Source organism: Mus musculus, chromosome 11 (genome assembly GCF_000001635.26).
Source record: "Mus musculus strain C57BL/6J chromosome 11, GRCm38.p6 C57BL/6J".
Taxonomy (NCBI): domain Eukaryota; kingdom Metazoa; phylum Chordata; class Mammalia; order Rodentia; family Muridae; genus Mus; species Mus musculus.
This window is the reverse complement of record NC_000077.6, coordinates 16,684,593-16,704,549: the sequence shown is the minus strand read 5'-3', so window position 1 is coordinate 16,704,549 and position 19,957 is coordinate 16,684,593. Positions and strand designations below refer to the sequence as shown.

General features: G+C 39.5%; 1 long non-coding RNA gene across 1 annotated transcript in view; it reads left to right on the top strand.

Moving 5' to 3' along the window:
• Positions 1-16,613, top strand: part of Gm39583 — a 54,322-nt gene extending 37,709 nt beyond the window's left edge. Inside the window, exon 3 of the long non-coding RNA XR_872253.2 lies at positions 16,508-16,613. This is a non-coding gene — a long non-coding RNA (predicted gene, 39583). The remainder of the gene's footprint in view (positions 1-16,507) is intronic.
• Positions 16,614-19,957: the final 3,344 nt, after the last annotated feature.

Sequence of the window (19,957 nt, the reverse complement as noted above, 5' to 3'; positions counted from 1 at the left end):
CTTTTTATTTTTGTTGTTGTTGTTGCTGTCTGTCTGGTCCATCTGCTACTGTGTTGTGATCAGTCTATGACTTTATATACAGTAGTATTTATTTTATAATATTGGCAGTATGTGTGTTGTCTGTATATGTGTTTAGCCTTGCAATTTTCTTTTCATGGATTGTTTCTTTAAATAGTATGAAGTGGCTTCCTTTATTTCTTTTGACTAATTCCAGTTTGGGCCTGTTTTGTCAGATATTAGAACAGAAAGACCTGCTTGCTTCCAGTTTCTAGCTTCTAGTAATATCTTTGCTCACTATTCCATCCTCTGTAGTGTCTGTCTTTGATAGTGAGATTTATTTCTGTGTTTTCTAGTTGAACAATTAAGGCCATTAATTTTTAACCTTCTTGAAATGTTTGTTCCAATTCCTGCCATTTTTTTGTGTGTTTATTGTTTTCTTAGGTTTCCTTTAATTCTTTCAACATTTTAAAATGTTGGTCTTCCCATCATACGTGGGTGTATTTGTCTTCTAGAGCTACAGTGCTCCTTCCAGTATCCACTGAGAGCTATTTTAGTGGCCGTGAATTCTGTTTGCTTATATTTTACCATAGAAAGCTTTTATTTCTCCTTTAATTTTGATAGGCTGTTCTGCTGGGTTGAGTTGTCTGCATTGCTGAGTGTGCTCTTTTAAAACTTAAAATATGTAAATATTTCTGCCCAAGCCCTCTGACTTTTAGAGTTTTTGTTAAAAAATCAAATGTTATTTTCGTGGCCTGCTTTTCTACATAATTTGTTGCTGTTGTCTTGCAGCCTTTGGTAGCCTTTCTTTGTTCTGTGTGTTTATTGTTCTGACTCATAGGACACAGGGAGTTTCTTTCCTCTTCCAGTCTACTCAATGTTATATATGTCTCTTTTACCTGGGTGGACATCTCTTTCTCTAAACTTGGCAACTTTTTTTTATCTGATTATATTGGAAATAATTTCTTGGGTATTGAGACAAATTTTCCTTCTTCTATGCCTGTAATTCAGTTCATAAACTCAATCTCTTTGTGATGTCCCAAAGACCTTACACATAGTATTCACTCAGTTTTTGAGTTTGTTTGTTTGATTGAATAACTCAGTCTCTCAACCTTGTCCTCAAGCGCTGATGTTTGTCTTCCTCATGACCTGCCTCTTAGTAAAGCTTTCTACTGAGCTTCTCTATTTGCATAGCTGAAATTTCTATCCGAAGTTTAATTAATGTTTCACTTCTCTTCAGCATTCCTACTATTTTATTGAATTCTAATGTTTCCTGAATTGACTCAAAATTATTGTGTTCTCTTGGAATCCACTGACGAGCATATTCCTATCATTCTTAAATTCACTATGTAATCTACTCATATTTTCTCTGAAATCTTTGAACTTACTTAGAATTGTTCTTTGAATTCTTTGTAGGCTCATCTCAGTTGCTCTGACTGGGGACCGTTACTTTGGAATGGATAATTTCTTGAGGAGATATATTGTCTCAGTTTTTCATATTCCTTCTGTTTCACCATGGTCCTTGTATATCTGGAGTTGCTTCCCTGGCTTAGCCTTTTGTGTTAGTTGCTCATCACCCCACACTGAGGGCTTTTGAATTTTGAGTCTTTGAATCTTAGTATTCCCTGGCTTAGATGATTTTAGATCTACTAAGTGAGCCTGGGAGATCCATGCTGTAAATGATTGCTCCTGATTTGTGTGCAGGCTAGTGAGGTGATCCTGGCTGGACTAGCTGACTCATGTGTGGAAATTAGTTCGAAATTGCTGTCTGGGGATGGCCATGGTCTGAATTTATAGGTCTGAAAGTTCAGGTATTTCTAAGGGCACTCTGAGTTTATTCAGAAGACTGAGTTTAGATGGAATCGCAGGTCTCCTGTCTTCAGTCACATGACAGGGCCAGTCTAGGTTTTAAGAGGAAACAGGAACCTAGGAACAAGTAAGGAGCCTGTGGTCACAGGTATGACCTTTATCAAGTGCTGGAGTTGCTTGCAGTTTGCACAGGTCACAGTGGAGGCTGTAGATACACATATTGATATACAGTTGCCACTTCTTTTTTCTCCTAACTCATAGGTGTCTTTTAGTATTCACTATTTAACCAACAGATACCCAGGGACTGGTGGATTCTTTTAAATTTCTAGTCTCATTGGAACTAAACCACAGAAGGTGTTAGATGTTGATGATCATGCTACAGAAAGAAGACCTTAACATTCCTAAGGTGGAACTGCTTGGAGCAGCAAAACTCCAGGGTTGTTCCAATTTGTTGCTCTGTTCCTTGGTAGTAGTGTTTTATAATTATTCAGGATCTTTTCTCAGATATCCTCAACATGTTCTTTCTGCTCTGAAACATTATTGAAGAAGGTAGCAAATGATGAAAGTAATTTCCAACGCAAAGAGCTGTTTCTACCACAAACAGTAGATCAATATAAAACATAACAGGGTTTGCCTATTAAGACACAAGATCAATGCCATGAGCCTATTTCTGTTTATATTGTGAAACTTGTTTCCTGTAACTGGAGGTGCTTACGACAATACCGAGTGACCATATGCCAGGAGAGCAAGGGTTTCATATGCCATTGGACGGATGCATGTCCAGCTCCATGATTTTATGACAGCCAATTACATTATTACATAATTCCACCTTGCAAACAGATGATGACATGCACATTCAACTGTACAAATATTAAACATTGATTCAATGGAAGATTGTCCATAGAAGACTTTTCAGTGTGGTCCCAAGTTCAGGGTGAAAATCAGAATTATATATTCAGGAATTAAAATGAGTGGATGAATTACTGTCTGCTTCCTTTAGGATTGGGAAATTTTCCCACTATGAGAAGTGAGCATGTGTAAGTGCTTTCCAAGTTTATGTTTCAGTGACAAGAGCTGTCTCAGCCTCACTGTGCAGTGTTTGGTTTTATTTTCATATCTCATACTAAAGTACAAAGAAAATGGATGTTGAAATGGTAAATGTGAATCTTTAAATAATCCTTTGTTTAAGGTTCTGTTTACTGAAACTCTACTTTGTGAATATAAATAACATGGCCTCCATATTCCAGTCTTCACTCACAGTTTCTCACCTTTCACAAACCCAGGTCAAAAAATTATCAAAACGAACCCCAGTGGTTTTTACCTAGGAAAGTCTGACCTGAAACAGCTTTTACTATCCTTTGCTCTTACCCACCCAGGACTTGTAAAATTACAAATGAGTGGTTTGAGGTTTTTTAAAATCTCATAAATGCCACATCAGCCCTGGGCAGCCTCTGCTCCATCTCAAAGGGAGGCAGTGTTAGCTGCTGCTTCTCTGGGTGTCTGGAGATGCTGACACTCCTTCCACACCTCTGTGTGTTTGCTTGCCTGTCATCTACTGGCTATCAAGGTCATTGTACTGGCTGGTTTTGAGTCAACTTGACACAGGCTGGAGTTATCATAAAGAAAGGAACTTCAGTTGAGAAAATGCCTCCAGGAGATCCAGCTGTAAAACATTTTCTCAGTTAGTGATCAAGGGGGGAGGGCTCCTTGTGGTTGGTACCATCCCTGGCCTGGCAGTCTTGGGTTCTATAAGAGAGTAAGCTGAGCAAGCCAGGGGAAGCAAGTGAATAAAAAAAAAATCCCTCCATGGCCTCTACATCAGCTCCTGCTTCCTGACCTGCTTGAGTTTCAGTCTTGACTGCCTTTGGTGATGAACAGCAGTTTGGAGGTGTAAGCTGAATAAACCTTTCCTCTCCAACTGCCTCTTGGTCACGATGTTTATGCAGGAATAGAAACCCTGACTAAGACAGTCAGTAAGTCAGACCCTGCTTTGTTACAGGAAGCTTCTTTGCCTGTTTTTTGTTGTTACTTTAGGATTTAAATTTCACATATGCATATTTTAATTGTTCCATGATATAGTAGGTTTGCGTGTGTTCATATCCTTTTCTTTGGGGTAGTCCACCCCCAAACTTCTCACTTTCATTCCACTCCCTCTACTCTCCTTGCATAAGTGTTTCCAGGCCCACTACCCTACCTCTGTACTTTTGTTATAATCTATATCCATCATCACTTAAAATGCCTTCTCTCCTTTACTTGTTGCCTGACTTCTACTTGTTCTATAAGGTAAATAATAAACAAAAGATTGGAAGCTAAGACCCCACACATGAGAGAGAGAGTATGCCACCTTTGGCTTTCTGGGCCGTAGGTACCTCACTCCTTCACCAAGTGCAACTTTTCTGTGTCACCCATTTGGGTGTGTATTTACCTGTATATTTCATCATTTCATTTTTCCTCACAGTTGAGTAATGTCCCATTACGTATACATATCGAATTTCTCTTCCCTATTAATGTTTTGAGTTTCTCGGTTGATTGTACTTCCTAACTGTTGTGAATTGAGCCATAAGAAACAAAGATGTGCAAATCTCTCTAGTGAGACATAAAGTGCATTTGGTAGAGCTATTAGCTGGGGCATATGACAGATATAAGAGTTTTCCTTTCACCACATCCACACCAGCATTTGTATGTCTGATGGCAGCCATTCTGATTGGATCAAAATAGAATTGTAAAATAGTTTTAATCTGTATTCCCCTATGCCTAAGCATTTTAAGCACCATTTCAAATATTCATTAGCAATTTGTATTTCTTCTTTTGAGATTCTGTTTAGTTCTGTAGGCTATTTATTTTTAAGCAATATTTTTAATTCTTAATGAGTTCCATACATCCATATACATCTATAGTAATCACACCTATTCACACTGTCTCTTTGCAACTTATTCTAGAGCCACTTGCATTTTGTAGCCCGTTTTTAAAATCAAGTTATTGTCTCAATATTTAGTTTTTGAGTTTTTCTTTTCTTTCTTTCTTTTTTTTTTTTTTTGGTGTGTATGTACCTGTGTGTGTGTGTGTGTGTGTGTGTGTGTGTGTGTGTATTCTAGACGTTAATTCTATGCCAAATGGACAGCTGGCAAATATTTTTTCTCACTCTGTGGGCTTCATATTAACCTGTTTCAGTTTCCTTTGCTGTTTAAAAGCCATAAGAATACTCTTACTTATTTTCTTATTTCTGTGCCTTTTGTTTTTTCTCTTGTATTGCTCTAGATAAGACTCAAATCCCTCTATGGATAGAAGTGGAAAGAGCCGACATCCTTGTGAGGCTGTTGTGATCTAACACAGCATTGTGGGGAAATAAAAGGAAAAAAGTGATTGTGGACAGATGATGACAAAGGTGAATAAAAATTCAATATAAGAATGATTACATAAGATTTCAAAAGATCTAAGATTTAGTTATGGGTCTCTCTTCAGTATCATAGGCAGAAGCTCTCCACCATCCATCACCAATTCTCTTTAGGTATCAGTCAGCCAACTGCTTGCAGAGATAGTTTGCTCTTGAGGATCTGACAGCTCTGAGTTTGAAGGCTCTGCATTCTATTGGTGATAGATTCTGGATTTCTTCACCGTCTAAAACAATGTGAACCCAAGGTTTACTCCTGGGTATTTTTCTGATTTGCTTCTGAAGTTTGTGCCCAAGAAGTCTTTCTGTGAATTTCTAGAGCAGCTTTCCTTTGATGTCTCCTCTATAGTGGATGAAATTTCATAGTTGAAGATCATGAATATAGAATATGGTGTGGAGAAGCACAGAATATAGAGTGAGTCCTTTATGATACTTTTTTCATGTTTGTATATAATAAGTCTGGATATAATATTGAACATGAACTTTCTAGATGTGTAGGTCTTCCAGACATCCATTCTTGGGGTAATGGCCAGTGTCTCTAATTGAGTAGACTGTTTATCCACAATTGCAAATGGAAGTATCTTTGTCTAAGGAATATCAAGGGCTCCGAATATTCTGATAATTTAAATTTATGGATGTTCTTGATTCTTAATGTCTTCTTCAAGACAATGTGTGATAAGGACAGGACAGTTGTTTTCAGGAAAGGGTAGCACCTTGCAGACTTTACAGGAACTATGTCTATAAAATATGTTTTAATCACCTGATATGGAAGTAAGAATGACCCAGGTTTTAAGGACAAAAATCCAATAGTTAAGTAAGCCTTTCAGTCAATAAGAATCCCAGCCATCATAAACATTCAATAACTAAAATAAAAAAATAAAAGACCCCATAGAGAGTAAAAGCTGGATAAATTCCACATAAAGGTGTTACAAGGGCCCTGGAGGCTTGGATCCTTGGACCTTGACCACACCCATCTTATACTTTTTCTCAACTGACTGTTGACAGAGGACATAAGACTTCAAAGTGACCTTTTTTTTTTCTCCTAAAGTTTACATAACAGTGCTGATTTCAGAAATTAAACAAGTTACAAGCCAGTAACTATGCTGTTGAAAGCATAGTGAACATCACACACACACACACACACACACACACACACACACACACACACACACAATCATCTGGTGTTACCAAACAGTCGTCTTGACAGCTACAGACCTTACCAAGTCACAGACATAGCCAGATTTCTTCTGATTTTCCTTTCACAACAAGAGGCTACACATCAATATTTCGAGTCCTCCCAGAGATTGGTACGGTGAGGAATGAGCCGACACGGAAGGGGAGGAAGCCCATGTGGTGTGAGGATCAGCCAAGCACGTCCTCTCCTTTCACTCTCTCTAGCAAGGGTGCTCCATCTCAAAGCTGCCTATGGTGCTCCCTAGGCTCCACTGGATGTCCAGCATGGGAAGGGGATTCTTTTGTTTCAAGAGCATTTCAAGTTATGGATCAACTCCAACCAGACCTTTCACCAGTTCACGTGTTTGCTCTCTGAATTTTAAATGGCAGACAAAGTACAATTAAATGTGGTCCGTCTTGAGAATGGGCACATTTCACTTCAGGTGAATCATGACCTCACTCTAAAGAGGAGCGGCAGGTTTCGTTGGAGTATTTTGCTTGACGATTTCCACCTTCAGTTTTGAGATGGTATCCATTAACAAAGAGCGTAGTCTGAGTCTTCAAGAGGACCTTCTGATACACTGATCAAGACAGAGTCACTTCTCACTGTTAGGAATGAAGGAGGGGCATGCTTCCTGACTCTGCTGCGATAACAGAGTGAGGATCACCGGAGAGGCTAATCAGCAAGGGGTTAAGTTTGTGCTCCCATCAGTGGTGCTGGAAGAATCTTAAGCCTGGTCAGGAGATGGGAACTAGTCACTGAGAGTATTAAAACATTGCAGCTGCTAGGGGAAATGCTATAGTTAGCATTGGGGTTTACATGGTTTCCACAAAAACGAATTGAAACTCCTAAGCCTTATCAGAACTCTTATGCACAGAGGCAGCTCCTTGTAGCTGGGTATGTTGGCACACACTTATGATCCCAGTTCTCAGGATGCCAAAGCAGGAGGGTGGCAAGTTTGAGGGCAGCCTGGACTATTTACAGTGGAACCTTCTCTCAAACAAAAAACTAAGCAAGCAAACTGATGACAGACGGAGCAAGGAGAACTAAGGATAGGGACTTGTTGAAAAGCTCAGTCAAGAAAGCCAGCTCAGTTCTGCTTCCTCCTGAAAGCTTCCTAGTTTCCAGGGAGGCACTGAAGCTCTAGGAGTGCTGGACCCTCATTGTCCGTGCTATCCAGAAGAAGTAGAATCTCCTCCTTGGTTATTTTGTTAATGGATAACTTTATGCAGCCTTAGCTCTATCAGGGGACAATGTTCTTTCCTCTTCAGACAACTTCTTCCCTGAATAATGAATTCTGTCCTGGAAAAGCTGTTTATGTTTTGAGACTGCATCCTTTTCTGCTACAGTTGGACACAGGTGAATGGAATTCTTTGTTACAGATTTTCTTTGGTCCTTGAACAAAGAAGCCAGTCATCCCCACAGTTTGTTAGGATAACTGAAGTGGAAGACAAATCAAGTCTGGGCATAGTCTTTTACTCCCGTCTTTCCTTGGTGAAGAGAAAGTGAAGCATGCTGGGAAAATCAGGAAGAGATCACCTTTGGTAAAGCAAATAGCTTAAAAAAAAACAGATGACAAAATGTAATTTGAGTCCCAGATACCAGAAAACAAGGGGCAGCAGTTTTGTTGCTGGGCTGTGAAATCTTGGATGAAGTGACACATGGAGTAGCCCATTTATTCCCATTCTGGCAGAACAGGAGCATTGAAAGGACCAGTCCAGGCTCTGCACAGACCTGAGACTGGTCATCATCTACAGGATTAGTGCCTTCTTTTGCTTCCTGCTAGTGGTTTGACACAGCTAGCTCAACTTCTATAGAGTTTGCTCCTATTATTTTGCCTATTTCGGTGGAATTTTTAGTTCAGAAAAATCAGGTTCCTTGTTTGGGGGTGTGGCAAAGAGAGGAGGTGAATTACATTCAGAACATACATATAGTTACGAGAAAAGGATGCATCTGGGACCTCAAAAACTAGTTCCTCTGCAGAACACTCCACATTTCCATCTGAAGAGTAAACCCCTCCCTATTTAAATGTTAGTGTTATCACAGGGAGGGCTGAGAGAGGGAAATTCCTTGAGTTATTTGAGATGCCATCTAACTGCATGTTATACTGTCTTTTAGGAAGAGATTGGACCAAAGTGGCAGATATTACCACAAGCAGTGTAGTCCCCTAGTTGCTATGGACCAAAGAATGAGTGTCCTCTGGTAATGGAGAGGTAACACTTCAAGTGATTTAATTGGCAGTAACTCTCCTTGGTGATTTAGGATAAGGCGGAATACCAGCTACCAGCTCCCTTTTTCCCCTCTGACTCACTCACTGATCAGAACTGAAGGATTTCTTACTGTCTCATCTTTCCTTTACAAGACAGGGAATATCTACAAGAATGCAAGGCAGCTGAGAGGTGAGAAGGTCACCCAGCCAACCACAGAGCAATATGTTTGCATTGTATTCTGTTTTATTTTTTATTCTCTAGCACTTTCAAAATGTTCTGTCTGGTATTGTAGATCAACAAAGCAATCTACTTCTTGTCCTGATTTCTCTTTTTGAAGGAATCCTATCATTTCAGTCTCTGTTACATTCACAAAACAAGTTAAAAGTTCTGCTTTTGAAGCCTTTTAAAAACATCAGAATGTCAGAGGTATGACTTCTCTAATAACCCTGAAATTTTCCTGTGACTTCATCTTGCTTGTCTTGTTTTTTGTTTGTATAACAGAATTATAGTCCAATGAATTTTTATTAGAAATGATCCAGGTTTGGGATTAAGGAGACACTGACTGCATCTGTAGTCAGTCTACTTTTGGTTTTCCTATTGTGGAATGATGGATCTGAGGATCTTTTCTGAGTCAGGTTAGTTAGCGTCTGACCTGCAGAATTTAGCCTCTGAACATTTCATGATGTAAAGATACATATTCTATATAACTCTGGGTTCTGGGCTCCTAAAAGAATTCTAAATTGGAGTGTGAGCAGATGGCTCAGTGAATAAGTTTTGACAACCTGAGTTTATGTAAAAAGACAGATATAGTAGCACACATACTAACAATTCCAGTGTGCTTTTAGTAAAAGATGTGAGGTAGCAGTTGAGTATTGGAAGCTTGAGGCCAGCTAGCCGTTCATTCATGTTCAGCATCAAACAACTGAAACTTCATCTCAAACAAGACCAAAAAGTAGAGGCCAGTACTGTCCAGGGATGGGTTGTTCGGTTGGTTGGTTTTGCTTTTGTTTTTTGTTTGGTTTTGGTTTTGGTTTTGGTTTTGGTTCTGAGAATGGTGCCACGCCTGGGTCTCATGTGTTGGAGAGGGCCTTAAATCCAATCAGAGGGTGGTTGCTTTCTCCTATAATGTTTTTGTCACTGTTGCACTAGTGAAGATGTCTTATCGGGGTAGTGAATTAGAAGCTGGAAGAGGTATGGAACATCATGAGAAGACAACTGTCAGATGGTGCCAAGAGAAGAAGAAGAGTGGAATAGTGAGGGCATATTGCAAGAAGAGAGCTTGCCTGCAGAGAATACTCTGCCCACTGAAACTAAGGAGTGCTACCCTCCAGGTCTGCTCATAGAGGCTAACAGAGTCACCTGAAGAACAAGCTCTTAACAGTGACAACTAAAACAGCTAGCTTCAGAGATTACCAGATGGCGAAAGGCAAACGTAAGAATCCTACTAACAGAAATCAAGACCACTCACCATCATCAGAACGCAGCACTCCCACCCCACCTAGTCCTGGGCACCCCAACACAACCGAAAATCTAGACCCAGATTTAAAAACATTTCTCATGATGATGATAGAGGACATCAAGAAGGACTTTCATAAGTCACTTAAAGATTTACAGGAGAGCACTGCTAAAGAGTTACAGGCTCTTAAAGAAAAGCAGGAAAACACAGCCAAACAGGTGATGGAAATGAACAAAACCATACTAGAACTAAAAGGGGAAGTAGACACAATAAAGAAAACCCAAAGCGAGGCAACGCTGGAGATAGAAACCCTAGGAAAGAGATCTGGAACCATAGATGCGAGCATCAGCAACAGAATACAAGAAATGGAAGAGAGAATCTCAGGTGCAGAAGATTCCATAGAGAACATCGACACAACAGTCAAAGAAAATACAAAATGCAAAAGGATCCTAACTCAAAACATCCAGGTAATCCAGGACACAATGAGAAGACCAAACCTACGGATAATAGGAATTGATGAGAATGAAGATTTTCAACTTAAAGGGCCAGCTAATATCTTCAACAAAATAATAGAAGAAAACTTCCCAAACATAAAAAAAGAGATGCCCATGATCATACAAGAAGCATACAGAACTCCAAATAGACTGGACCAGAAAAGAAATTCCTCCCGACACATAATAATCAGAACAACAAATGCACTAAATAAAGATAGAATATTAAAAGCAGTAAGGGAGAAAGGTCAAGTAACATATAAAGGAAGGCCTATCAGAATTACACCAGACTTTTCACCAGAGACTATGAAAGCCAGAAGAGCCTGGACAGATGTTATACAGACACTAAGAGAACACAAATGCCAGCCCAGGCTACTATACCCGGCCAAACTCTCAATTACCATAGATGGAGAAACCAAAGTATTCCACGACAAAACCAAGTTCACACAATATCTTTCCACGAATCCAGCCCTTCAAAGGATAATAACAGAAAAGAAACAATACAAGGACGGAAATCACGCCCTAGAACAACCAAGAAAGTAATCATTCAACAAACCAAAAAGAAGACAGCCACAAGAACAGAATGCCAACTCTAACAACAAAAATAAAAGGGAGCAACAATTACTTTTCCTTAATATCTCTTAATATCAATGGACTCAATTCCCCAATAAAAAGACATAGACTAACAGACTGGCTACACAAACAGGACCCAACATTCTGCTGCTTACAGGAAACCCATCTCAGGGAAAAAGACAGACACTACCTCAGAGTGAAAGGCTGGAAAACAATTTTCCAAGCAAATGGACTGAAGAAACAAGCTGGAGTAGCCATTTTAATATCGGATAAAATCGACTTCCAACCCAAAGTTATCAAAAAAGACAAGGAGGGACACTTCATACTCATCAAAGGTAAAATCCTCCAAGAGGAACTCTCAATTCTGAATATCTACGCACCAAATACAAGGGCAGCCACATTCATTAGAGACACTTTAGTAAAGCTCAAAGCATACATTGCACCTCACACAATAATAGTGGGAGACTTCAACACACCACTTTCTTCAAAGGACAGATCGTGGAAACAGAAACTAAACAGGGACACAGTGAAACTAACAGAAGTTATGAAACAAATGGACCTGACAGATATCTACAGAACATTTTATCCTAAAACAAAAGGATATACCTTCTTCTCAGCACCTCACGGGACCTTCTCCAAAATTGACCATATAATTGGTCACAAAACAGGCCTCAATAGATACAAAAATATTGAAATTGTCCCATGTATCCTATCAGACCACCATGGCCTAAGACTGATCTTCAATAACAACATAAATAATGGAAAGCCAACATTCACGTGGAAACTGAATAACACTCTTCTCAATGATACCTTGGTCAAGGAAGGAATAAAGAAAGAAATTAAAGACTTTTTAGAGTTTAATGAAAATGAAGCCACAACGTACCCAAACCTATGGGACACAATGAAAGCATTTCTAAGAGGGAAACTCATAGCGCTGAGTGCCTCCAAGAAGAAACGGGAGACAGCACATACTAGCAGCTTGACAACACATCTAAAAGCCCTAGAAAAAAAGGAAGCAAATTCACCCAAGAGGAGTAGACGGCAGGAAATAATCAAACTCAGGGGTGAAATCAACCAAGTGGAAACAAGAAGAACTATTCAAAGAATTAACCAAACGAGGAGTTGGTTCTTTGAGAAAATCAACAAGATAGATAAACCCTTAGCTAGACTCACTAAAGGGCACAGGGACAAAATCCTAATTAACAAAATCAGAAATGAAAAGGGAGACATAACAACAGATCCTGAAGAAATCCAAAACACCATCAGATCCTTCTACAAAAGGCTATACTCAACAAAACTGGAAAACCTGGACGAAATGGACAAATTTCTGGACAGATACCAGGTACCAAAGTTGAATCAGGATCAAGTTGACCATCTAAACAGTCCCATATCACCTAAAGAAATAGAAGCAGTTATTAATAGTCTCCCAACCAAAAAAAGCCCAGGACCAGATGGGTTTAGTGCAGAGTTCTATCAGACCTTCAAAGAAGATCTAATTCCAATTCTGCACAAACTATTTCACAAGATAGAAGTAGAAGGTACTCTACCCAACTCATTTTATGAAGCCACTATTACTCTGATACCTAAACCACAGAAAGATCCAACAAAGATAGAGAACTTCAGACCAATTTCTCTTATGAATATCGATGCAAAAATCCTCAATAAAATTCTCGCTAACCGAATCCAAGAACACATTAAAGCAATCATCCATCCTGACCAAGTAGGTTTTATTCCAGGGATGCAGGGATGGTTTAATATACGAAAATCCATCAATGTAATCCATTATATAAACAAACTCAAAGACAAAAACCACATGATCATCTCGTTAGATGCAGAAAAAGCATTTGACAAGATCCAACACCCATTCATGATAAAAGTTTTGGAAAGATCAGGAATTCAAGGCCCATACCTAAACATGATAAAAGCAATCTACAGCAAACCAGTAGCCAACATCAAAGTAAATGGAGAGAAGCTGGAAGCAATCCCACTAAAATCAGGGACTAGACAAGGCTGCCCACTTTCTCCCTACCTTTTCAACATAGTACTTGAAGTATTAGCCAGAGCAATTCGACAACAAAAAGAGATCAAGGGGATACAAATTGGAAAAGAGGAAGTCAAAATATCACTTTTTGCAGATGATATGATAGTATATATAAGTGACCCTAAAAATTCTACCAGAGAACTCCTAAACCTGATAAATAGCTTCGGTGAAGTAGCTGGATATAAAATAAACTCAAACAAGTCAATGGCCTTTCTCTATACAAAGAATAAACAGGCTGAGAAAGAAATTAGGGAAACAACACCCTTCTCAATAGTCACAAATAATATAAAATATCTTGGCGTGACTCTAACTAAGGAGGTGAAAGATCTGTATGATAAAAACTTCAAATCTCTGAAGAAAGAAATTAAAGAAGATCTCAGAAGATGGAAAGATCTCCCATGCTCATGGATTGGCAGGATCAACATTGTAAAAATGGCTATCTTGCCAAAAGCAATCTACAGATTCAATGCAATCCCCATCAAAATTCCAACTCAATTCTTCAACGAATTGGAAGGAGCAATTTGCAAATTTGTCTGGAATAACAAAAAACCTAGGATAGCAAAAAGTCTTCTCAAGGATAAAAGAACTTCTGGCGGAATCACCATGCCAGACCTAAAGCTTTACTACAGAGCAATTGTGATAAAAACTGCATGGTACTGGTATAGAGACAGACAAGTAGACCAATGGAATAGAATTGAAGATCCAGAAATGAACCCACACACCTATGGTCACTTGATCTTCGACAAGGGAGCTAAAACCATCCAGTGGAAGAAAGACAGCATTTTCAACAATTGGTGCTGGCACAACTGGTTGTTATCGTGTAGAAGAATGCGAATCGATCCATACTTATCTCCTTGTACTAAGGTCAAATCTAAGTGGATCAAGGAACTTCACATAAAACCAGAGACACTGAAACTTATAGAGGAGAAAGTGGGGAAAAGCCTTGAAGATATGGGCACAGGGGAAAAATTCCTGAACAGAACAGCAATGGCTTGTGCTGTAAGATCGAGAATCGACAAATGGGACCTAATGAAACTCCAAAGTTTCTGCAAGGCAAAAGACACCGTCAATAAGACAAAAAGACCACCAACAGATTGGGAAAGGATCTTTACCTATCCTAAATCAGATAGGGGACTAATATCCAACATATATAAAGAACTCAAGAAGGTGGACTTCAGAAAATCAAATAACCCCATTAAAAAATGGGGCTCAGAACTGAACAAAGAATTCTCACCTGAGGAATACCGAATGGCAGAGAAGCACTTGAAAAAATGTTCAACATCCTTAATCATCAGGGAAATGCAAATCAAAACAACCCTGAGATTCCACCTCACACCAGTCAGAATGGCTAAGATCAAAAATTCAGGTGACAGCAGATGCTGGCGAGGATGTGGAGAAAGAGGATCACTCCTCCATTGTTGGTGGGAGTGCAGGCTTGTACAACCACTCTGGAAATCAGTCTGGCGGTTCCTCAGAAAACTGGACATAGTACTACCGGAGGATCCAGCAATACCTTTCCTGGGCATATATCCAGAAGATGCCCTAACAGGTAAGAAGGACACATGCTCCACTATGTTCATAGCAGCCTTATTTATAATAGCCAGAAGCTGGAAAGAACCTAGATGCCCCTCAACAGAGGAATGGATACAGAAAATGTGGTACATCTACACAATGGAGTACTACTCAGCTATTAAAAAGAATGAATTTATGAAATTCCTAGCCAAATGGATGGACCTGGAGGGCATCATCCTGAGTGAGGTAACACATTCACAAAGAAACTCACACAATATGTATTCACTGATAAGTGGATATTAGCCCCAAACCTAGGATACCCAAGATATAAGATATAATTTGCTAAACACATGAAACTCAAGGAGAATGAAGACTGAAGTGTGGACACTATGCCCCTCCTTAGATTTGGGAACAAAACACCCATGGAAGGAGTTACAGAGACGGAGTTTGGAGCTGAGATGAAAGGATGGACCATGTAGAGACTGCCATAGCCAGGGATCCACCCCATAATCAGCATCCAAACGCTGACACCATTGCATACACTAGCAAGATTTTATTGAAAGGACGCAGATGTAGCTGTCTCTTGTGAGACTATGCCGGGGCCCAGCAAACACAGAAGTGGATGCTCACAGTCAGCTAATGGATGGATCATAGGGCTCCCAAGGGAGGAGCTAGAGAAAGTAGCCAAGGAGCTAAAGGGATCTGCAACCCTATAGGTGGAACAACATTATGAGCTAACCAGTACCCCGGAGCTCTTGACTCTAGCTGCATATATATCAAAAGATGGCCTAGTCGGCCATCACTGGAAAGAGAGGCCCATTGGACTTGCAAACTTTATATGCCCCAGTACAGGGGAATACCAGGGCCAAAAAGGGGGAGTGGGTGGGCAGGGGAGTGGGGGTGGGTGGATATGGGGGACTTTTGGTATAGCATTGGAAATGTAAATGAGTTAAATACCTAATAAAAAATGGAAAAAAAAATAGTGAGGGCATAGATAGTATTACAATAAAACACACACACACACACACACACACACACACACACACACAAGAACAGAATGGGCTTAGGTCCAGGGATGAGTGGAATGAGTGTTCTCTCTACTCTCCTACAGCCACACATCTTTGTTTTCCACACACTCTATTCTGTTGGTCAGACATTCCACTGGGGCTTTTACTTGGCTTAATGAGTTCTTCATTTCTTTTGTAGTTTCATATTGGCTTTACTTCAGTAATTCTGTCTTTATTGAACTCAATTTTCATATCTTGGATCGATTTTATTAGAGTCAGCTCTATTTTTTCCTGTAATATATATATATATATTTTATTCTTTGAACATAGTTACAAGCATTCTTTTGAATTCTTTGTCTGGCAGATCTTCTAAGTTGTGCTTAGAGGTGGTCATTGAGAATAACCACTTCTGAACTACCTCTTTACCTAGAATCTTAAAAGTAGTCCCTGATATTTTCTTCACTTCACAGCCTGCCTCCTATGTTTTGGTAAAAGCAAGTAATTTGGACAAAGGAAAGTCTATTGTCTTTCTTCAATGTTTAATAGCCTCAGTTAAAAGGATGGAGTAACAGTGAAAGGCAAGGAAGGGATATATACTCAATGTGACCACTTTGGAGAAACAAGTAGAGGTGACTGTGGCCTGAGATCTCGATTCTTTTTTATAGGTATCAACATGAATTTTCAAATTCAATCTAAAAAATATTTTCAAAAGATGAGAAATATGATATCATGCAGTTCTGATAATGATATTATCTGTTTCATCATTGTCTTAATTCTGGTTTTACAAGATAATCCCTATTGTTTGAGGGTATAAATTGATTTTAAGAAATGATTACATTTTTTCAGGGTGCAAGTTTTCCTGTGAGGTAATCACCTTCCTGTGAGATGGTAGAATGTTCCAGAAGTCAGAAACATGATGCACTTCCGTACTTTTGATGAGTTATATATGCAAGTAAGTATATTTTGTATATCAATATAAGCAGTTTCCAACTATATTCTTTTACTTTTAGTGCCTCTTTTAAAACAGTAACAGGTTTTTCATGGTTTATATCTTAGCCAAACCTATGCAAGATACAAATCTATAAGTTTTCAGGAAAATGGTCTTTAAAAAAAAAATCTGTTTTCAAAACTTACAAAGAAACTTTAAGGTTTATACACAATTATAATGAATTAAGTGAAATCATAATAGTAAATTTGGATGGTTATTCTTCTCTGTTCTTTTAGTTTTAAAGTTAATCAGTTTGGGTAAAATATTTGTTAAATAATTAATTTTTTTACCATAAAGGTAAAGAAGTGTTTCACATAGTAAGGTCAAAATACCAAAATTTTATTCTTAAACCTCATCATAAACCCCAATAAGGAAAAAAAAACACTTTTAAACAGACACATACACACACAGACACACACACACAGATACACACACACACAGATACACATACACAGATACACACACACACACACACACACACACACACACACACACACACACCCCTGTTCAGTTTATATGCTATTTGCTTGTATGTATGTTTTCAGGGCTGAGGCTGAGACCCTGTTGTTGGGTAACCATCAGTGTGTTCTTCTCTGATTTCAGGGGGAATGTTTCGTGTGTTTTCATTTAGGATGATGTTGGCTCTGATTTCCTCATCGATAGGTTTGGTTATGGGGAGGTATAGTCACTCTAGTTGTACTTTCTCCTGGACTTCTATCATAAAGGCGTTGGCTTTTGTCAAATGTCTTTTCTGCACCAATTGAGATAACCATGTGAATTTTGCCTTTAATTTTGTTTATATGATTTATTATGTTCATTGGCTTGTGTATGTTGAATCCTTCCTGCATTTTAGAGATAAAGCCAACATAGTCATGGTGGATAATCTTTTTGATGTAGTCTATATTTTGCTTGCAAGTATTTTATGGAGCACTTTTGAATCTACATTTATCAGGGATACTGCTGTGCATTTTTCTTTCTTTGTGTGTCTTCCCTTGGTTTTGCTATTAGAGTGATACTGGCTTCTTAGAAGGGGTTTGAGAATGCTTTTCTTTCATTCATTTTTTAGAAAATGATTTAAGCATTGGCTGTAAATCTTTTTTGAACATCTGGTCTGCTGTGAATCCATCTATCATTATTGTCAGCATGTCCTTCTACAGCTCTCAGTGAGTCTTCTAAAAGGCTCCAGGGTCACTCAGAGTCACAATGTATCTGAGTATTTTTTTTAAATACCTCCCTACCACAAACTTTGGATTTAAGTATGAATAGCAAAGAGCTGTTTTCTTTAGAAAGTGGCTTAAAGGTGAAATTCACATGGCTCTGAATCTATCCTGCCATTTCAATTATATGTCAAAATGCAAGAGAAATCTGAAGGCCAACAGTTATCATAAAGGGGGAAGCAACATCTGCTTTTTAAAAAAATATATTGGTTATTTTATTTATTTACATTACAAATATTATCCTTCCTTGTTTCTCCTCCACAAGCCCCCTATTCTACACCAACCCCTGCGTCTATGAGAGTGCTCCCCTACCCATCCACCTACTCCTGCCTCACTGCCCTAGCATTCCCCTATGCTGGGGCATCCAGCCTTTATAGGATCAAGGATCTCCCAGTTTCACTGATGCCAGATAAGGCCATCCTCTGCTACATATGCAGCTGGAGCCATGGGTCCCTCCATGTATATTCTTTGGTTGGGGATTTAGTCCCTGGGAGCTCTGGGGAGGTCTGGCTGGTTGATATTGTTGTTCTTCCTATGGGGTTGCAAACCCCTTCAGCTCCTTCAGTCTTCTCCCTCACTCCTCTGTTGGGGTCCCCATGCTCAACACAATGGACGATTGGGAGCATCTGCCTCTGTATTTGTCAGGCTCTGGCAGAGCCTCTCAGGAGACAGCTATATCAGGCTCCTGTCAGCAAGCATTTCTTGGCATTCACAATAGTGACTGGGTTTGGTGGCTGGCTGTATATGGGATGAATCCCCAGGTGGGGCAGTCTCTGGATGGCCTTTCCTTCAGTCTCTGCTTGACTCTTTGTCCCTGTATTTCCTTTAGACAATTCTGGGTTAAAATTTTTGAGAATGGTGGGTGGCCTACATCCCAAAACTGGGGTCGGTGCTAGAAAATGCTATCCTAAGTGAGGTAACCCAGTCACAAAAGAACATGGCATATATTCACTGATAAGGAAAAAAAAAGCTCAGAATACCCACAGTACAACTTAAGACCTTCATCTTGACCAAGCTCAAGAAGAAGGAAGACCAAAGTGTGGACACTTCAGTCCTACTTAGAAGAGGGAACAAAATAATCACAGGGGGTAGAGTGGGGAGGAGTTTGGAAGGGGGAGGAAAAAAAGAGGAGCAGGAGCAGGTGTGGGAAGAGGTGGGGGAGATGTATAGAGGGTCAGGAAATTGAACAGAGGTGTGTAGCAATGGGGGATGGAGATCTGGGGTAAGCAACAGAAAGTCCCAGGAAGGAAAGGAAGAAGGTAGCAGGACCCAACTGGGATGCCATTAGCTGAGAGAGCCAACAGAGGGGATTTAGAACCTGTAGAGAACATTGGCTTTTTAAATGTAGCCTGTTATAAAACTTAAATTCCAAACTTCCCCGCTCCTCCATGAACAGCCATCATGAGAGGACACCATGAAGGACGAATCCTCCTAGAAGGAGCTGTTGCACCTCAGCAGATCAACTGGTCTGATTTGTTTCTGTGACCTCCTTTTGCTGTTTCTTTGACACTAGCTTGCCATGGCATCTTGGCCGGAACATACATCTTTGGGTCACTACATTGTGTCTGTTCTCCACTCCCTTCCCTCAGAGCCTACTCTTTTCTTGAGGAGGTCACATTTGTTATTGCCTCAATTTTGTTTCACTGTGTTACACAAACAATCTGCAATGTTAGTAATTTATCACTATTTTTGCTTTGCCGAATAATATATATCCATTGTGGAGTCACTATATATGTTGGTGAGTTTTATGTGACTATAACAAAATAACTGGGATAACCAGTGTTAAAAGACCAAATATTTATCTTAGACTCTAACCCTTAGAGCTTTGGAAGCATTTGTCCATTGTCTGCTGTTCCTGTTGCTCTTGGACCGTGATTGCAGAGCACCATGACTGAAACACATGAAAGCTGCTTATTTTGTGGGATACAGGAAACAAACAGGAATGAAGAAAATTTGAGGTCCTAGAAACCTTAAAGGATATAAAGCCAAAGACCAAGGAGCTCCTACTGACCCCTTGCTCCTAAGGTTTCTACCATCACCAAGGAGATAAGCTCTCCAGAAATAGTCCTTTGGGAACACTGACCTATATCA